The sequence below is a fragment of the Anas acuta genome, chromosome 5 (assembly GCF_963932015.1).
Source record: "Anas acuta chromosome 5, bAnaAcu1.1, whole genome shotgun sequence".
NCBI lineage: Eukaryota > Metazoa > Chordata > Aves > Anseriformes > Anatidae > Anas > Anas acuta.
The window spans coordinates 35,691,297-35,711,025 of record NC_088983.1 but is presented as its reverse complement, the minus strand read 5'-3'; the positions used below and the strand labels follow the sequence as shown (position 1 = coordinate 35,711,025).

The following is a 19,729-nucleotide window of genomic DNA, read 5'->3' as shown; positions in this document are numbered from 1 at the left end:
CTTGTGCTCGTCACTCAACTTTTTGTTGTTGAGCAGCTCTGAGTCAGATACCTTAGTGCCTCGTCTGACTGAAAGAGAAGCTGTCATGAGTTTCCAGCATCTGAACATTGGGTGATATAATTATTTTTCTTCTTTGAAAGGCCAGTGCAGACTTCAACAGGAGCAGAGAAAAAAAGGGTGTTTACATCCTAGTGGAAATGTTTGTCAGATTGCAGGTAGTGAGCTCTGTGCAGCAGGATGGACAGAAGAAAGGCAACAAATCTACAGGCAGTGGTGCTGGTAGTTATGGGATGATATACAAAATACAGCTGTTGGAAGCGGTGTATGTGCAGCGATAAAATGAAACCTCCCATGAAATACCTCATCATGATAATCTGTGAAAACGTGAGAATTATATCTTGTTCCATGGAGGAGCAAGGAGACAGAATAATGGCACAGGTTAATACGTCCCTTGGCCAATTTTAAATATGAGGACAATGCTGCAGGTCATCCTTCTTCATTTATTATTGCTGGCTGGGCTGGCAGTGCGAGGTAAGACAGCTGCTATGTGGTAGTAACTGAGCGCATGAGAACAGCACCATCCCTTCCTGTGCATCCTGGTGCTCTGAAGCCCCATGAAATAGCAGTGCCCTTTGCAAATCAGCACAAAGGCACTGGGGAAAGGGAAGTGGTTGCAGGTGGGCAAGATGCAGCTTGTCAGATGACTCCTATGCTGGCAAAAACAAGTACTCTCTTAGGGCAGGCAGCTGAAGGAAGCCTGTTTGTGCTCGAGCATCACAGCTGACACCTTATGTGAGAGTGGAGGGGAAACTGAGGCTGGAGTCCTGTCCTGCTCTGAGGTAGTGCAGGGAATGTCACATTAGGACGTGCACATCTTGTCTCTGCCTCCTGCAACTCACCTGTATGAGTTGGACTATAAGAATGGCTATGGGAGGATCCAGGAGGCTGCTGATACCTTTGAGATGTACAGGGTGAACTGTTCTGCTGCCTTCCGTATTGTCTGTGCTTTCCAGCCTTGTAGGTCACACCAATGTCTTTTGTCCATCACCGGGCTTTGTCTCTGTGTCTTTATTTGTGGTTTTGGATTGATGGTTTGTGCAAAAGCAGCGCATTTGGGTGCCTTGTCCTTGCTGATTGCACTAGCTACTTTGACATCAAACTTGCAATAGAAAGCTACAGAGAACATGAAGTGTTTGGTGTGCAGCTTAGTCTTAGTTTTCTCTACTTTTTTTTTTTTTCTTTCATTTTAATGACTTTTGGGGAGTGCTGAACTAATTAAAGTGGCCAGTAGCTTTCAGTATGTAGTTTAGTCTCAGACAAAATTAATATCTTGCCTTAGCCTAGTATAATTCTGGAGGAAAGTAATTTAGTGGTAATAATGTTAAAAAATCAAAGCTAAATTTGCTGAATTGGATGTGCCTCAGTAGAATGGGGCTTCTTTCTAACTAATGGATTCAAATTAAAATGAAATAAATACCCATAATGTTTCCAGAGATTTTACTATACATAATTTCACAGACTACTGAAATGCAGCCACTCTTAGTTGAATAAGTATAAAGTTCAAAGCTGAAAGCTGCTTAATAACAATGAGAGAGCTGAAAAAGTGAAGTGTATATGAAGGGGATAGAGAAAGACTTGGCTGGACCAAAATGTAATATCTCAAGCAGGAATTTGGTCCAGGTGTTGGGACCGATACCTTTACAGTCATTAACAAAAAGCAAGTATTCAGGGGGTGAGAGTGTTCAGGATCTTAAATTCTGGAAGTTGCCTGAATGCAGTACTGAGCAAGGCATTTGATCTTGCCCGGCGTATTACCACCACAGCTCCTGAAGGACACCACATCTACTTTTAGTTCTTCCAGCCGCCAATTAGGGTTTTACTTGCAGAAATGCAAATTTGGATTTTGCTGTCCTTAAGATTCCTAATGGCTTAATCCAAAACCAATTAAGGCCCTTGCCTTCAGTAAGCTTTTGATCAGGACTTGTGCTAATACAAATGAAAAGGCTTGCTGGATTTTGCCCTAAATAATTTTATTGTGACTGAAGAAAAGTGTGTGTATGTGTATTTGTATTTTGGTGTTCACTTAGCTATGTTTATCCTCGAGTGTCAGCTGCAATTTAAGAGGTTCATGGAAGTGCAAATCCTAAGGTCCATTTGTTCTGAGAAGAGAGCTCAGGTTTGCTAGAAACCAGAGAGTTGTTGTGTGGTTGTAAAGTTAGGGCAGTGTGGCTGTGAAATGTGGTGTCTGTCACCACTTTGGGAGGTAGCGAGGAGTGGAGAGCTTGTTTGGCGGAGAGCTTCAAGTCCAGGTAGTGCAGTCTGCTAAGGTGATGAGGGACCTAGAGCATCCTGCTCGTGAAGGCAGGCTGAGGGAGCTGTGCTGGTACAGCCTGGCAAAGAGGAGGCTAAGGGGAATCCAACAGCAGCGTACAGAGGACAGGAGAGCAATGGCAAAGCTGATGGAGCTGAGTGCTTCTTGGTAACACCAGATGATAAAATGAATGACTCTGGCCCTGAATTGTAGCTTGGGAAGTTCAGGGTTAGATGCTAGGAGGAGAAATTTTTTTCTGAGGGTAGTGCAGCACTGACCGTGGTACCTGGAGGGGCTGTACCTGCTATCCATGCAGTGTTCCTGCCCATGGCAGCCTCTTCTCATAGGGGTTGTGGCTGAAACGCTCTCCCCATGCTCCCACAGCCAACACATCTCTGGTTTACTCAATGTGCTTCTGAAAATGGGCAAGAGGGTGTGAAAATAAAGGCTGCTGTGTCCTCTAAATGTATCTTAAATTGCCTTTTGCATATCCTGCCTGAGCTTGTGGGAAGGGACTAACAGCTGCTAGTCTCATTCAAGGGCATTGTTCTAATTGGGATTACACAATAATATTATTTTTTGTTTGATTATTGAATCCTTCTGGATGTGTCCAGCAGTAGTATAAATTCTCTACATGCTTTTGCAGCAGAAAACCAGGCCAGATTTTCTTTAGTTGTTTCAGCCTTAAATCCTCCACGCATTATTTCTGAGCAGTAGTGTGCTAGGAAAGTAAGTAGGAAGGGGAAATTCGAGAAGAGTAACCAGGGGACTGTTAGATATGGGCAGTACAGAAAATGTCCTCTGTTAGTGAAGGGCACATACATATACACAATATTCATATTCGTGCATGTGCAACATGCATGTAGGTGCATATATATCCACAGGTATGTCTTTGCACAGATCAAGTATATAAATGTGTGTAGGGTTTAAGGTATCTGAAAAGAGAGGGAGAAGCATCCTGTGATGGAGACAGAGGAGTGCAATTCCACAGAGCTGGCTTCTATTTCTGTCTTTCTTCAATTCAGTTGACTTCAGCCTGCTTTAGTCCGTTCGATGAAAAATGTCAAAGCACTGCTTTTCCTGTATCATTCCCTTCCTCTATCAGTGGCTCTTTCTTGCTGGTACAGTTTGCCAGAAAACAACTCATGTTTTGTTTTTTAGAAGGCTTTGACATTTCTTTCTGTTCTGATGCCAAGTAAAACCAAGACACTATAAAAATAGCAAAAATGAGATGATGCACCTCTAGAGTTGCTATCCGGGAAATAAAGTAGTCATCATGTTGCATGAAAGCTTTAAAGTACCTAAGTAGTGTAATGTTATAATTAGGCTAATAATAAAATTCTTGCAAGTTTTGGAGCACCAGGGAAGTTTGTAGGAGAGTGTCCCATCCCGGCTCAAGCTTGCACAAAGCCCCTGGGCAATATTTCCCCTGCCCTGCAGGCCGGCACCTGGGGGAGCAGTAAGCAGTCCCCAAGGAACTTTGTCCCTCGTTGTGCTGTAATCACCAGTATAAATCTGCATTAATAACCTGAGAGTGTCCATCACCCTATTTGGATATTCCTGTATCTGGGCAGTCTAGCCCTTAACCTATTGATTTGCTCTGTCATTAGTGGATCCAGTCAGCTCCTGCTATGCATACCTCATGTTTCCTCCTTCTACGGCTTCTCAGCTATGGCCACTTCCCTTCATTCCCCTCCCTTTGATATTTTTTTTGCCCTAGTTTAGGTTAAAAGCCTTAACTACTGAAGCATTTAGAAAACAAAACCAAGAAAACCAGCTCTGCAGAAGTCTGTTAGCATTGCTACAGCCCTTCTAGCAATCTCTGCATGTATTCTCTGCGCTACCCAGCACTTAGCCTAATGGCCCAGGACTTGAGCTCAGTCCTGGTTCAAATTGGGCAGAGAAGGAGCACCATCCTAAGGGAAGAAGCTTAAAATGTTTTAGTTGCAGCTGTCTTGTAAAATCACAGCAGCGTTTCCATCCTTACGGGTGTCAATGATTTGGATTTCTTGAGATGCATGTATAGGTTATCACACAAATATGATTTTAAAAGCAAAACAAAGTGTTCTTTTATTCTTTTAGAACTAGATATCACATGAAAGAGTAACTGAGATCCAGATTAGGAAAAAAAGTTTATTTTCTGCTATCCAAACTTAAAAAAAAAAAAAAATAGATGACTTGCCAGTCTGTCTAGTATTTAGCAGAGACAGGAATCTGGATAATTAAGTGACTTTGTAGTTTGAGTAACTAAGGTTTGTGGAACTGTGCTTTAAAGGCAGTGGAGCAAATGGTTACAGCTTACCGGGATTAATTGACTGTATTTCTCAAGCAGCCTTCTGGCTTGCAGAGCTGACCTCTCCCAGCTATCCCCTCTTTATCGTACTCTCTAGAGCTTAGTGGCAGTAGGTGTGATTACTCCGCCAGGTCTTAAATGTTTTCAACTGCTGAGTTTTTGGTCTTCAGTGGCAGATATTCCTAAGTGAGCACTCGTGCTCTAGAAGAAATGTTTCTCCTACAGTTCACGCTGGGCCTGAAACATCCTGAGGTACTTAAACAGGAGGAGTAGGAGGTGATGCTAAGTTCCAACAGCCTCTATTTTATTTTTTTTTTCTTAACCTTCCCTCCCCCCAAAGTATTGAAGTATTTGTTGAAGTTTCTACTATGGCAGTGTTTGTCTCCTGGGCAAACTTCTGCAAACTCTCCTGTTGTTGAGGTTCCTTCCACATTTACATGTTGCTTACAATGGGTTAGATGGATTAACATCTCCATTTCCTTCCAGTCCATCGCTCTCCCCACAAGTGCCAGTGATACCAATTCTGATGGTAGGTATGGCATTTATGAATGTCTCTGATTTGCAGGATGGCAACCCCCCCCAAATCAGGCTATTCAGATTATCACGTGCCTGCTGAATGTCCAGGTTCAAAGCAATTATATGGAGGTTGAAGGCTGTATACGTAGATGCATTGAACCACTTATTTTTCACAGTGTATTGGGTTGTTTCTGTCCAGATTAGCTGTCTTCATTCCTGCTCCATTTGAGTGAGAAAGAAACAGTGTCAAATAACTAAATCAGACAAGGAAAAAAAGCTGATGAAATGCTATTTTCAGGCTTGTAGGGTGGTGTTTGTAAGTCTGTAGGAGCTGAAGCAATTTGAAAGATAAGATCTTCATTTTTCTGATTTGGAAGACTCATGGCTGGTGTGTTTCCGGAGTACTGAGCTGATATGTAAGTAGCTAAACTGCCCCCCACAAATGTTTTAGCCAATAAATGAAACAACATTAGCCTTACTTTGGTATGGACCTGTGAGTCAGAGAGCTAGAGCACTTTCCTGTGTTTTAGTAATTAATCTTAAAAGGAACCGTTTCCATTATCAAGAAGATAACTATTTCATTTTAATGTTTATGGAATTGCATCAAGAAATCACCGGAGAACAGAAAATGGAAGGACTTTTTAAAAGGCATTGATAGATGCTTTTTCAAACTTTAACACAGTTTACTAAAGACTTCTGCTTCATAGTCCACATTTACATAGATTTGATCACTGTTTTTGAAATAAGATGTTTTTCTTCTATTGTCCTAGTTTATCTGAAATCATATTCCAGAATATCTATAGGAGATTTATTAATTAACTGATACCTTAAAGAAAAAACCTGCATGAAGTATATATTTATTTTTATGTGCCTCAATCTAATGAGTCTGAGCTTAACCTCAAGAGAACCAGTGCAGACAAGCTACCTTCCCAGCAATAGTTTCTCTCTCATCTTGTTTTAGTTCTCTTTAGAGGTGATCTTGACATCTGAACTGCAGTGCTTACCCTAAACACTTCGGGTAGCAACTCAAACCAGTGGTAGAGTGAAAGAGATGTTCTGAAAGCTTTGTCCTGTGGCCAGAACTTTAAAACACCACTCTGAAAATCCAGGCCCCTAAGTTTTCACTTAGTTATCCTCTATGTATTCTAAAGATTTGATGCCTCAGAGCCCTCAGTTTGTTTAGAAAGGGAACTCTTCAGGGTCCTTTTTGGAAATCAGAGCTCTTGAAGTCCTAAACACTTAGAGCTCCTTAGTCTTCAAAAAAATGCTTTCAAAGTAGCAAATTCAAATAAAAACAGCATTTGTAACCATGTAGTTGGTGTGTCACATAAATAAAATGTGCTGGATAAATCGGTGCACTACCATGCCAAGTAGCTACAGTGCTAGCGAGAGGCTGTTGTCAGCTGTTTGGACTGTAGAGTTCAAAATGTCAATGCACCGCTGCTGAATAGTGCAGGGGAAAGCATTTATTTAGTGTCCCAGTCTGAAAGTGTGCTTTGGAGACAAATGTCAAGACGCAAGATCAGGTGGTGAGTACCATAAGATTTGGCTAAGATGCTCAACATCGATGATATTTTACAATTCTATTGATTGTTTGGATTGCTTCTTCCAAAGATCAGCAGCATTTTGTACGGGTTCTTGCTGAGCAAGCAGATTCAGTTGCAGATATACTTTTTGTCCCTTTAGTTCACCCCTTTGCTTTTGTTACAAATTCTTTGGCCTTATCTCCTGTGGGAATTCAGCAAAGAAGAACTGCATAAGGACCTCAGACCCACTAATCAGGGAAAGCAAAGATTTGCAATTTTTGAAGTCTTTAAAAAATATGAGGAAAGGAGGATTCATTTTTCTCATGTTCTCTGAAGTTATACTCCCAACCTGGTCTTTCACAATGAGGAAAAATGGCAGATCTTATTTTCAAAATGAGACCTCTTTTCAGAGAGATTTCTGCCTTTTTTTTTTTTTTTTTTGGTTATTCTTCTCTCAGGATTTTGAGGTTGGAGATGGCAAAGCATAGAGGACTTCATAATTAAAAAAAAAACAAAAAACAACAACCCAACAACTACAGTCCATGTTGATCTGTCCTGTTTAATCTTATTACGTGGCAGTAACTTGGGAGGAACAAGTCATAATGTCAAAAATCCATTCCTACAGAAATGTGTTATACCAGTGGTAAAAATGTCAGGTTTCTTATAACAACAGGTCTGTAAACTTCTGATTGTGAAGCTGCTGCTGATAATCCTTCCTGAATTGAGAAACCTCTGTTCAAATCCAGTCCGTCACCTTTGGAAACAGTGCCTCAAAGTAGTTGGCGCTGTGCTGGATGTGCCACGAACTTTAAAAAAATAAAATAGCCCTTTTCTACTGTCTGAACTAAAGAACAAAGTCTTACACAGCACTTTAAGGGAAAGAACAGAGATTGTGTAAAATGGGTCAGAGACGTATTTAATTGTAAAGGTCTTGGTTGGAGAAGGAGAGAGAATAAAATTTTCCGTAACGGCGATCAGGTAACCCTGAAGTGTAGTGGTTATGAAATAATTACACCCCAGAGGGATTAGAGGCGTCTGCCATTGCCTGCTGCCTTGTAAGGCCTTGGGGATGTGATTAACTTATGATAATTAAAGCTCTTATAGTGGAAATACAGCGTGAAAATAGAGAGTCTGAAGAAGTTTCAATGTTGTGGCTCGGAACAACGTCTAATGCTCCTGTTAACCTGTGCTACTTGCTCGTTTGTAAACACCCTCTTTCTTTATAGGTGTTTCCGTAGTGTTTGGCCTGTGGCAAGTGGCACCAGAAATGAACATTTCCTGGGACTCAAAGTACTTTTTTCAGTGCCTCGGGTTGCATTAGCATAGTGCTGCTGCTTGAGTGATCAAATTTGCAAGTACCCTTGATAAGGAATCTGCTTGCTGGTTTGAACAGCATAGAGCGGGAATCACACTCATGTTTCTCAGGACAGTAAAGCTGTGCAAAGCAATTGTATGGATTAGAAAAGCCAAATTTGGGATGGGCCCAACTTTTGCAAAGCTGAGCTGGAGGTAAATCAGAAACATCCCCGATCTCAGTGAGTTTGGTGTGTGGTATTATGGCAAGTGGAGGTCTGTCGCTGCCCATGTGTAGTCCTATAGGATGCTTTGTAGCCCACCGCCTTCACCAGAAATGGTCCCTCGGTTTCTTCTCAACTCTGAGAAAGCAATTCAGAAGAAAATCTTTTCATTCTGCACAATATTAAGACTGGTAAAATTAGGGGACCTTGTTTTCACGTAGCAAAGATACTAAGAAATCTGTCTTGAGAACTGAAAAATGCAGGAAATATTTCCTGATTATGCGCAGCCCGGATATCATGTTCCCTTTCTATAGTTTCACATAATCTGCTTGCAAATTGTATAACCCGATCTTAAACAAAAAAGTTATTCTGACACTCCTGTTCCATGCTGAAAAGGGCAGCCATTTGAAAATCAGTTTTCTGAACTATTTTAGTGGGTAGGTGAGTTCTTAGACTCTTCTGAACTTCTTTCTGCTTCATACAAAGCATAGGCATGGAATATTAAATACTGAACTACAGTGATGTCAAAGTAGAAATTTTCCATACCTGAGACTCTATGAGACTCTATTTTTGTCTATTATTGTCAATTGCATTGCACCAAAGAACCAAAGCTCAACATTCAGCATGCCAAGCGTGGTGTTCACTGGCAGTGGCTTTATCGTGCTGTCATTACGATCTGGAGGGGCATCTCATTTATTTTACAGATAGAAAAGTGATGCATTTCAGATTGTTTTGGTGAAAGAAATGTCCAACTGATGTGCTTTTATTTCAGCAGCTGTGTATTGGTGGTTTTGTGATTTATTTATTTTTTTTTTTGGTGTGTTCTAGCCACAAGGATCTTGTTTGTACTATTATTGGTAATGGCATATTTGCTGGAAGCACGTGATTTTCAGGAGGACAGGTAAGGACAGGTTGCTCCTGGGAAGGGTGTGAGTGGACTGGATGCAGAAATTCGACGTTTTGCACCAGGGCAGCAGTTGGTCAGGCTCTTTGGCCCCATGTTAGGCACTGGGCTTTGCCTGCCACCTGCCAGCCAGACCTTGTAGGTGATTTATTTGGGGACTGACATCTGTTGTGAAGCTGCCATCTCTTCAGAAGTAACTGATGATTTTCTTGCAGCACTGAAGTTGCACTGCCACTGTTTGTTGACCTCTACGTAACCTCAGGAGGCTGGGGTAGTCACGCTTAGTAAATCGAAAGATTTACTTATTATTTATGCTTCAGATGTAGGCTAATTGCCCCATGAAATCTGTGTAAGCAAGATTCAGGGTTAGATGCTTTTGTCTTCTGCAAAGTTAATGCTATTTATTTTTGTCTTGTCTTTGATCTAATTAAGTGCTCTAACATATTCCTATCCACAAGTATGACCAGAATGATGCATGTATCATTGAAGCACAGTATGCTTCCATGCTAATTTGTCTTTATTGACCACTGTATGGGATAGGGGTAGTTCCTTGACAAGATATGTCTATCCTTCACTTGCAATCCTGATGGCAATCCTCTCCTTCTGCACAGTGCAAGGAATGATGGTACATTAAAGGTGTGCAGGAGGTTGCCCCTCTTACACAGATTTGTACGAAGTCTTAAAGGAGTTGGACTTACCAGGTTAGTATTTCAGCTTTTTTAGTGGGCTCATTTAGAACCACAGAGCTTTCCTACGTTATTGATAGCATAATTCAGAGGTACTGTATATTGCTTTGTAATTCCTTATAGTCACCTTGTGAATGATGTACTGTTGCCCCTGGTTAGTATTGGAGATCTGCTGAAGTAGCTATGATACACTTTTACTCCCCTAATTCAAAAGGGATGTAAATATTGTTCCTATTTTGTTCCCTCTTCCTTACAGTGGAGACCAGTAAAATACCTGAAATATTGTAGTATCTGTGGAGTGCTATGTTTGTACCACGTTATATGTCTGCTTGCTCTGGTACGCTGTGTGTCTGCTATTGGATGCCAGTGCCTTGGGCTCCTCTACCGAGGGAGGTTCATGCCCACTGGTGTCTGGGATAGTGGACCTTTTACGAGTCAAACCCTCATCAAATATTGTGCCTCTGTTTGGCTGCTGAGGAGGACAGTTTGGTGTTTGAAGGCATTTCTTCTTTTTCTTTGCTCTTCTTAATAGTTTTTTATATAATTTATTCTTGTTGAGCAGAGTTGAAGCCTTTTTTTTTTTTTCCATTTTTTTTTGTCCCATTTCTTGGATGAGACTGAGGTCAAGAAACACTTGTTTTCAGACCTGTCCACAAAAAATGTGAAATGTTTTTGGGAGGGAATGGGTTAGTGAAGTGCTCTGTTTATAGAAATCATACTCTTCAAATGTTGTTAATGAAATTGTTGATGTTAGCTTGGTGCTCAAATACTTCTATGAATCCTAATTTGCCACTGAGTGCAGTTCCTTAAACCCGGGGAACTTTATTTAAAAGAAAAATTTAGCAACTACAAATTGAACCACCTTTGGGCCTTTCAGTCCAACTCCTTCTTTGTTCTCCTTAGCTCTGACACTATGGTTAATTGACTCTGGATAAAGAACACATCGACTTCAAGGCAGCCAGTAATGCGTTGCCTGCCTGAAAGCTCCCCTTACCAGTTCTTTGCACGATGCTTTCAGTGATTCCAGGTATTTTGAACAGTAGAAAATCCTTGTAGCTTAAAGGCTTGGAGTAAAAAATGTTTGCCATCCAGGCAAATTAATATTAATGTGTTTTTCCTCTGTCGAGACACCTGAAATTGGCCAACCATCCCACGAAGGCTGGAGAATTGGCAATTACATTTCTCATAGAGAAGAGGTTTGGGAATTTGTTTCCTTTCACACCAGTTCTCCAGAAAATTCAGTTTTAATGTGTCAAGATCTCTCTCTTTAGCAACGCCAGAATCGTTCATTTGAAATTTTACCAGTTGGTAGTTTTATGTTTTTGTCAGGCTTAATAGTTACATGTTTTTTAAACTGCAGTGACAACCAGTGCTATTGTTGGTACAACAGAAAGGCAGAACTAAATAAAGATAAATTTATATCTTAAAGTAGTATTCAGAAATGAAAACTTGTGAACTATCATGTATTTTTATTTAGCAATGGATCTATGCTGAAAGGTTAGGATTACCTGCATCTGAAATGCAGTGGTTGGCTCCTTTCTGGCTGCAACCTGTGCTTTCTGTTATGCATCAATCAGGAGCTAGGAGCAGCAGCGCTCTGGTGGAGCAGATGGGGAAATTCTGTTAAGGACACAGTGGAAATCTGTAATTAAATGAGTATCAAAATGGTTAGTCAGGGCAAACCCACCTGTACTACTAAGTGCAAAACTCTATACCGTGTTCTTTGCATACTTTTGTTTTGTGTTCAGCTGCAATCTTACGGTGTTGACAATTTGTCTGCCGCAAAGGAAAGCTGGATTTCTCTGCTGGATGCTCAGGGGCGCTGTTTCTTCTTGCTTGAGGAGTACATCTAAGAGCCAGTTGGTCTGTGAGGATGTCTGGGTGCAAGTATACATGCTGTATGTTCACCAAAGCAGCAGTGAAGTGCTGGAAACCTGTAAATTCTCTGTAGGTGTCAGTGCTTTGTCAGGATGGATTGCATCATTCATAGTTATCGCACTTTGGCTTGGGATTGTTCCTATGTGTGACACCGCTACGGTGTTTCAAGTGTGGGTTGAGTTTTCCAGGTCACCTTGGGAATGCAGAAAAAAATGTTTTAAAAATTTTCTATTTTATGTACAACTCATCTTGTTACAAAACCAGGAGGCAGGTCACTGTTAGTGGGCAATGCTGAACTTATGCCCTTGTCCCTTCCAGCCATATTAAAAATAAAACAATAGAAATAAAAAGGAAAACGGTGAAAGTGATCTTCATTCAACCCATGATACAGCTACATGGAAGTGCCCTCTGAAAATGCCAGTCTCGAGGGCTGAGATTTCATCACAGTGTCAACACAAAGTTTAAGTTCCATCTGTTGCCATCTCTCTGCAAGCTAGGATGCAAGTTCAAGAGTTGTGTTTTGGTGGAGTGTTTCCCTCAGTGCTCAGAAAATTCCCCACCGAGATGAGTGTATTTATGGTGTTATGTAAGAGAGAATAAAAGCAACGGTGAGTGGTTTCTGGTGAAGATCTGAAAGGCTGATGTGGTTTAGACCTATCCATATTGATAGAAGAATTGAAAAGACAGGCTACAGTAAGACTGAGCTTTGGCAATTTGCCTGCTTATCATATATTGTGCCTGAGTAGAGAAAACAGCTTGCACATACCACAAATGGCTGAAAACAATGCATGTGAGCATTTTGCCATGTTCACAGTGTCTAATTTAATTTTGGAGTTCCAGACTTTAGATAAAATCTTCTTGTTTTTTTTTTTTTTCTTTTGCTTGCATTCTAACTGGAATGCTCTTGCACTGATAACAATGCATTACACCAACCTTCAAAATATCTATGCGTTTATTTTGCCCTTATCATAACATGTTAGGAGCACTCCTGTTTTAGTAAGGATGCAATAATCCTAGATTTTAAGGTGAGGCATCTCTATGCTTCTCTGTGTTTAACATGGCCTAATAGTCACTCTTGGTGATGAAATGCTGTTCTTTCAGGTGGAACAAAGTGTCTGTGGCACTGCAGGACCTGCTAACCCACACCTAATTTCTCTTCTCTCTGCTCTGTCTGTTTCTAGCAGTGGTGAACTTCTGTAGGGACTGATCAGCTTCTCCTTAGTGTCCTTTAAAATCCTTTTGAGTTGACTGCTCATCACCAGGAGAGCTGAGTCAGAAAGCTGCAGCAGGGCGTGCTTGTGTGCTGGAAGTGGCCTCGCTGTGATGAGCTGGAATCCTTTGGGCCTCTTACTGTGGTTAGGGTTTGGTGAGAAGGACTTGCAGAAGAGATATGGATACAAGTGGATGCACTGACAGATGAAACTGACACCGCCCCAAACTTACAAAAATCCATTTTTCATATTTTTGATGTTTTGCGCTGTAAGGCAATGCAGAGAAAAGACATGGGCTTGTCAGGGCTTTCTCATTTTGAAGGGCTCTTTACAAGAAACAGATCTGTTGGAAAAACAAAACAAAACACAAGGCATTAGCCAAAATGCTTCAGTTTTCCATTTATTTTCCTCCTTATTTGTGTTCACCTCTTTTCCAGAAGTTGTGATGTGCCTTGTTTCTGCAGACATCTTTTATGAGCTGATGCACTTAAGTGCTCGTCTGTATAGGGAAAGAATGAGCCTGTTGTACAAAGGCACTTTACTCTTCACTTACTGTTATCCTTTAATCCGATCTCTTCAGGTTGGTTTGGTTTACTGATGGCTCTGGAGAAAGGGATAAAGAAGACTGATGGCAGTAGTCCTTAATATGCACGGGCATGGTTGTTGGAAATGGGTGCTGGAAGGAGAGTTGGCAGGCTTAAATGTTTGGCATGCCTGGCTCTGCTGCTGACCGGCTGAGACATCTTCAGGAAGTGATTTCACCTGTTCCCTTTCTGTCTCCCTAACCCACAGACTAAGTGGAAAATGCAGGGAGGTGTTCACTGTTGAGAACTGTTTTTATGTATTATTCATCTTACCATTTGCTCTTTCCCTGAGTCGCCACAACGTTCGTCACTGTGAGAGCCAGGTCCTTAAAAGGGAACACTCAGGCATGCTGCGGTGTGAATAGAAATAAGGGTGAGCAGTGACTTATCAGTACTTTCCAGAGCTGACCTATTGAATTCAGATACGGATCTGAACACACAAAAAAGACGAAGCAAGTGTAGAAGTGGATTTATATTGCAAGGAACGTAGTCATGTTCTTAGGCAACAATATGAACCTGCATTTTGACAGCACAGATACCTCTACCCAGATAAAAACAGAATTTGCTGGCATTTAATAATGCATTCAGAAGTGTGCTGTACTCTGAATAAATGGCACTCCTTATTTGTTGGGCTGCAGCAGTTAGCACCACTACATCTCGCAGTGTGGCACCTCTCTAAAGGCAGCGTGCAGCGCTGGCCGGGCTCGGCCGGTGTTTGTGTGCTGCCCTTTCCAAGGGCAAGGACTGCTGGGCAGAAAACGCTGCTGCCTGAAGCTCTCTATTTGCTAGCAAGGGATCAGTGAGCGGCTCTCGGCAGTAACCTGTTCGTTGGTGTGAAGGTGCTGTGCCACGTGGGCTCGCTGCGGGCAGGTGGCAGCCGGTGTGCCCCGCTGTGAGGGGCTGCCGCGGCCCCGTGGCATCGCTTCCAGCCTGCGGTGAGTCCCAGATGTAGCCCAGCTGTAATTGCAGTGATTTTCCATGTGCGTAGCTGTGGTTGTTGCTTTATTTGAACGTAAGTGCCAGCAACCTACATGGTTTGGATGTTCGGAAGAAGAAAGCTGGTTGTGCAGGGGAAATGAGCATGTCCCAGCTCCATGTTTGTGCTGAGTGCCTAAAACATGGCTCTAGAGGAGCAGAGTGTGGTGCACCTGTGCTGCAGCATGGAGGGAGTCCATGCAAGCATCTCATTTTGCTGATAGTTTGATTTTCAGAGTTTAAATAATATTTATTAAAAAGTTACCCTAAATGGTCACATGTGTTTCATTACCATAACCTCTACTCTAGCTCTCGTGCAGTGTTTTATATTTTTGTTTTAATTCTTAATCGAGCCCCCACAGTGACCAGGGTTTGGGAAATGCAGCTCTCATTATGGAGTTAACGAAGTCTGGCCAAGGATGCTCCAAGCTCTGGGATCGCGTTGTTGTCTGCTGGGCGGATGTGTTCTGGTGTGACAACTTTACCTTAAATCACAGAAAATAACAGTGCAGGGCTGGGAAGTCCTCAGACCTTGCTGAAGAGCTTCATGTTAATAAACCCAGTGCTTCTGGGAATCTGCTGCTTGTCAGCCCTATCTTCCCGATTTTTAAAGCAGCATTCGGGCTTAAAAAGGGGGAGGGGGGCTCCCCAAAGGCATATGTTTGAGAGATAAAAGATACGAAAGAGACTTGAGGAGTTCCTATGGCTTGTGAAATCCATCTCATTTTTCCAGAGGGCTTGTAAAATAAAATTGTAGATGCTTCCTCTCTTCGTGCAATTTAATGTGATGAGTAAGAAGGGTGGAAAAAGAGGATGTCTTTATCTAGAGCTGCTTGGCTTTTCTGCTGGTAGGTGGCAAAAGGGACACAGGCAGACTCACTGAAAAAAAGGGTAGATTTAGATGGGTGTTAGGAGGAAATTCTTTACTCAGAGGGTGCTGAGGCACTGGCACAGGGTGTCCAGAGGAGCTGTGGGTGCCCCATCCCTGGAGGCGTTCAAGGCCAGGCTGGATGGGGCTTTGGGCAGCCTGGTCTGGTGGGAGGTGTCCTGCCCATGGCAGGGGGTTGGAACTGGGGCATCTTTAAGGTCCCTTCCAGCCCAAACCATTTGATGATGATGATTCTTTCTTGCTTTATGCACCTGTTTTGCTTTCAACATAGTGTGATCCCCTCCCCCCCGCCGTTATCAGATTGTAGTGCCATATCATTACCATTTCTTGCTTTCCATCAACCCATAGAAGCCTTTATTTTCTGCTTCAGTTACATTTTGTCTGGGAGAGGAAAACAGTCCAGAAATCATTTTAGTGTCTTGTGCAGAGAACCACGCATTCACAGACATGATTGTTTCGGCTTTAGTATAAATGTGGTGCTACAGTTCCCCCCCATGTCACACTGATGTATTTGTGGGGAGCAATAAGCGGGTTTGGGCTTCCTGCTGAAAGCAGCACGGTTGGTGCTGAAATAGGAGATGATACAATTTGGGCCTGAGGAGATGGGCCTTGTCTTTGTGCTCTGTTTTTAAGTAAAAGCTGGTGGGGTTGAGTTTTGTTATTGTATGAAGGTTGTTTTCCCCTCCTTCCCCTTCCATGAGCAGCAGCTGTTGAAACTTTGGATGTTAAAACAGTCCTGATGGGGCTGGAAGACGTTGACAGGGCTTGGACGTCTTGGCCAGAGGAATGAGATAAATGGCAAATTACACTTCAGAAATAAAAATACCTAGCAGAAAGGCATCCTCTGCCATCCTGGGCATGATGAAGGTGTATCAAAATGTTTTTTCAATAATTGTGTATTGGAGACAAACTGCTGCTGATGGAGGATGCCGTGAAGCAGGTTAGACTATGGGCTCTGAGGGCTTTTATTCCCCCATGAAAACCAGTTCTAAGGTACGGGGCCTTACTGCTTCCATGCAAGTGAAAAATATCACTGTGGACATGTTGCACGCTCTCCTTGGTACTTCAAAAGCATCAGAACACTCTTTAAGCACTTTATGAGAAGTATGGGAGTAGATAATCCTGTTTCATAGGAAATCTCTTCTCAACCCTGACGTCAGTGTGTAGCAGAAACCCTTCAGAGGTTTTTGATCTCTCAGGGAGCGATGAAATTCCCACCTCGGTTCTTATGATACCCGTGTGAGTGTGGGAGACGGTGGGCCAGAGCCTTACAGGCTTCCAGTTACGTGCCTGTGCATTAGGCTGTGAGAGCCTGTTTTAATCTTTCCTGCAGGAGCTCTTGCATTTGGTATACATAATTAAACAGTCCTTAAGCAAGAGAAAGGCTTAGGCACTGGTGTGTGAGCAGGTTAACCCTTGGCAAGTTGTGCTGTCCTGCTTTTAGAAAGCTGACTGCAGCAGTTATTCCTCTAGCAGCCTCGCAAAACTGATGGGTAAATTAGTGTTTTGCTTCATCTTTCAGATAGCCATTTAATTTCGTGTCCCTGTTGATGGAGAAGCTGTGTGACACCGCAGGCTGATGCTCCGATGTTCTGCTGTTCGTGCTTGCTGTGTTATAACAGGAATGTGAGACCCACTGCCGTAAGGTTTGTGAACTGCTGACCAGGCAGTTAATTTGGTGCCAGACTACACAGGGAGATGTTGCACTACACGAACAGCACTAATATGGCTTATGAATTGAGAGGTAACGCTGTTTAAAGGTGTCTGCCGAAACAGAAGGGAATGAAGATGTTGAAGGCAATGTCTGTCTGACTGACGGCTTGGACAGCAGCTGCAGGGACTGCTGTCACCTCTGGCAAAGGAGAGGAGTAGCCTTGTAAGCTGGAGACTGCCCTCGGTTGTAGCTTAGTTATAGAGGAAAAAGGAGCATGTGCAAGCACTTCAGAAACTATTTAGATTATTTGAAAGCTTTCCATTAAGGCTGCAGCTATTATTTAATAGAATAATAAATCTCAGAGTGAATAAATGGTACGTTTCAGGTTTTCTTTATTTTATTTAGATTCCTAAATCACCTTGTTTTCATCTGAGGGATCAACAGCAATGGTCTTTGAGCTCCGTGGGCTGGATTCAGACACGTAAGGAGAGGCTGTGGTTTTTGTTGTCCTCTGTATGACCTCTTTGCTTACATCAGGAATGAATTTGGCCTTCTGCCTCTCTTCCCATTGCAGCCTGCACTTCTGTTGTGTCCTATCAATGAGTAATTACAGCTAGAGCTCTGCTCTATTGATTTTAAACCCTTCATGAAAGAAGCTTCTTGAAAAGGTTTGATGCGGGTTCACTTAAGAGCCTTTTTTGTTGTTGTTGTTTTCATTTGGTTTTAGCCTGCTGTCACTGGGCCAGAGGGTACGTGCTGCTCACCCACAGCCAAATCCCCCCTGAGATAGGACTGGGAGCAGGGGTATCAGAGCTTCCTTAAACCCAGAGAAGGCAAATGCTGAGCAGGGGCTAGAAAGGCCCTGATACTTCTCTGTTTTGCATGTGCTGGCTCAGTTGTGGTCTCCAGGTGTGTGTGGCTGCTGTCATACTGCCTTGGGTGGCCTTCTGGAAGTAGACCAGGTTCTTCAGGGGAAAAATAGATGTAGCCACATAGCGTTTAGAGGCAGGAATGGCTGTGCAACCTCTGTGGTTGCAAAAGTTGGATGTCCACTGCGACTCCAGGAGCTCAGGGCTACGTGTGTGTTGCTGCTTCTCGGACTCATTGCACTGTAACTTGATTCAGAGCTCCGTCAGTGAGAGGACATTTCCCCACCTTCACTTGCCCCTTGTTCCTGCACCTGGGGACCAGCAGGCAGGTTGCTCTCACTGACCCACAACTTTCTGTGCGAGCGTCTTTTGTCAAACAATGCCAACCTAAAAGCACTCAGTTCTCCTATATACATCCTGAAACTTCATTATTCATTTTGGGAAACTGAGGCATGTGTAATTCTATGTAAGCTGTGAAATAGGCAGGAAAAAATCCCTCCCTCAGTTGTCTGAGGGCCTTTGACATTTAGCCTGAATCCATGGGTAGACCCTATCAGTCTCTTCATTTGAGCTATCCTACATGCAGGAAACAATTATGAAGGAGTTCCTATCAACTAACAGTTTGTAGTGGAGTATTTGCCCAAGACTGAACCTCTATAACTACATTTAAACTAATTTGAAATGTAGGCGCTAAATAATAGCTATTGCATAATGACTGTGTGGTTTCGATTTAACCGTGGAGTAGAAGAGATGTGTGGTAAGTGTGGGCTAATAAATGGCAAGTGTTTATTCTTCTCTGCAGTGTTTGCTGAGCGTGACACGGGTTGGCTCTGTTTCTGTAGTCTGAATTTTCTCACTTTCCTAAAGGTACTTTTTCCATCTGTCCTGACGTGGATTAAAATATCCACTTACCAGAAACGCTCTCATTAACTATACGGTTTTACAGTGATTTGGGGTGTTCGAAGTAAGTATTGATTTCTAAGAACATGGATCCTAATAATAATTCTATATAACTGATGTTTAATTTTTCATATATAGAAGGCTATACTTAGAGTTTGTAATGGCTGTGTCTGCTACTGTCCTGAAGGACAATTTCATAAAGGCTTTAATGTGCTGTCAATTCTTTGTGCTAAAGATAGCATGGATAGGAGGAAATTTTGAGGAAGAAATGATTTTTATTGTTTTTTACACTTTTTATTGTTGTTTAAACTAATAATGTTTGACTTTAAAAATAGATATAGTGACAATGAGTTGATATTTTTGAATGAAGCTTTGCTGCTAATTGTTTAGTCAGTGTTTGGGAGCTGTCATCCACTGCCATCATTAGCAGTAAATCGGGATGTTGAAGGGGGGCTGTCAGTAACTTAGTTCAGGAGGTAGCAGAAGTAATTTCCTTCCCAGCAAAAAAATAAAACATAATGAAATGCAGTTTCAGGCTCATATTTAAATGCTACTTTTGCTGTGGCCTTCAAAAGTAGAGATGTAAGTTAGAAGAAAAAGTTCAAGTGAAAAATATTTAACTTCACTAATCTGTTTTTTTCTGATGTTTGTATTTCTTTTAGCAGGATATAGAGTAATCTACTTCTGAAAACACAGTAGGTTAAAATCAATTTATTCTGCAAGATGTTTTGCTAGGATATACAGGTTCTGTGATAATTTATAGCAAGAAAAAAAGTAACATTCTATCCAATGCCTTCCTTTTTGGGGAGCTATGAGGCTTGTATGACTATATGAAATTTGGAGTTGTAAGCAGTATAAGCTATTCCTTTTTTAAATTCCAAAGTGGGAAATCTGACTTGGTGATGACTTATGACTTTTCATTCCTTATGCTGCAGCAAAGTGTTTGAGGCCAGATCCTTTGGTGCTTTGAGTAGGCAGAGCAGTTCCAGAACTGATCATCTGTTGCACTGAGGTGG

The 19,729-nt window shown here is 42.1% G+C and overlaps 1 protein-coding gene across 10 annotated transcripts in view; it reads left to right on the top strand.

The window, feature by feature from the left end:
* Nucleotides 1-19,729, top strand: part of RGS6 (regulator of G protein signaling 6) — a 280,872-nt gene that overhangs the window by 44,937 nt on the left and 216,206 nt on the right. The window lies entirely within an intron of this gene.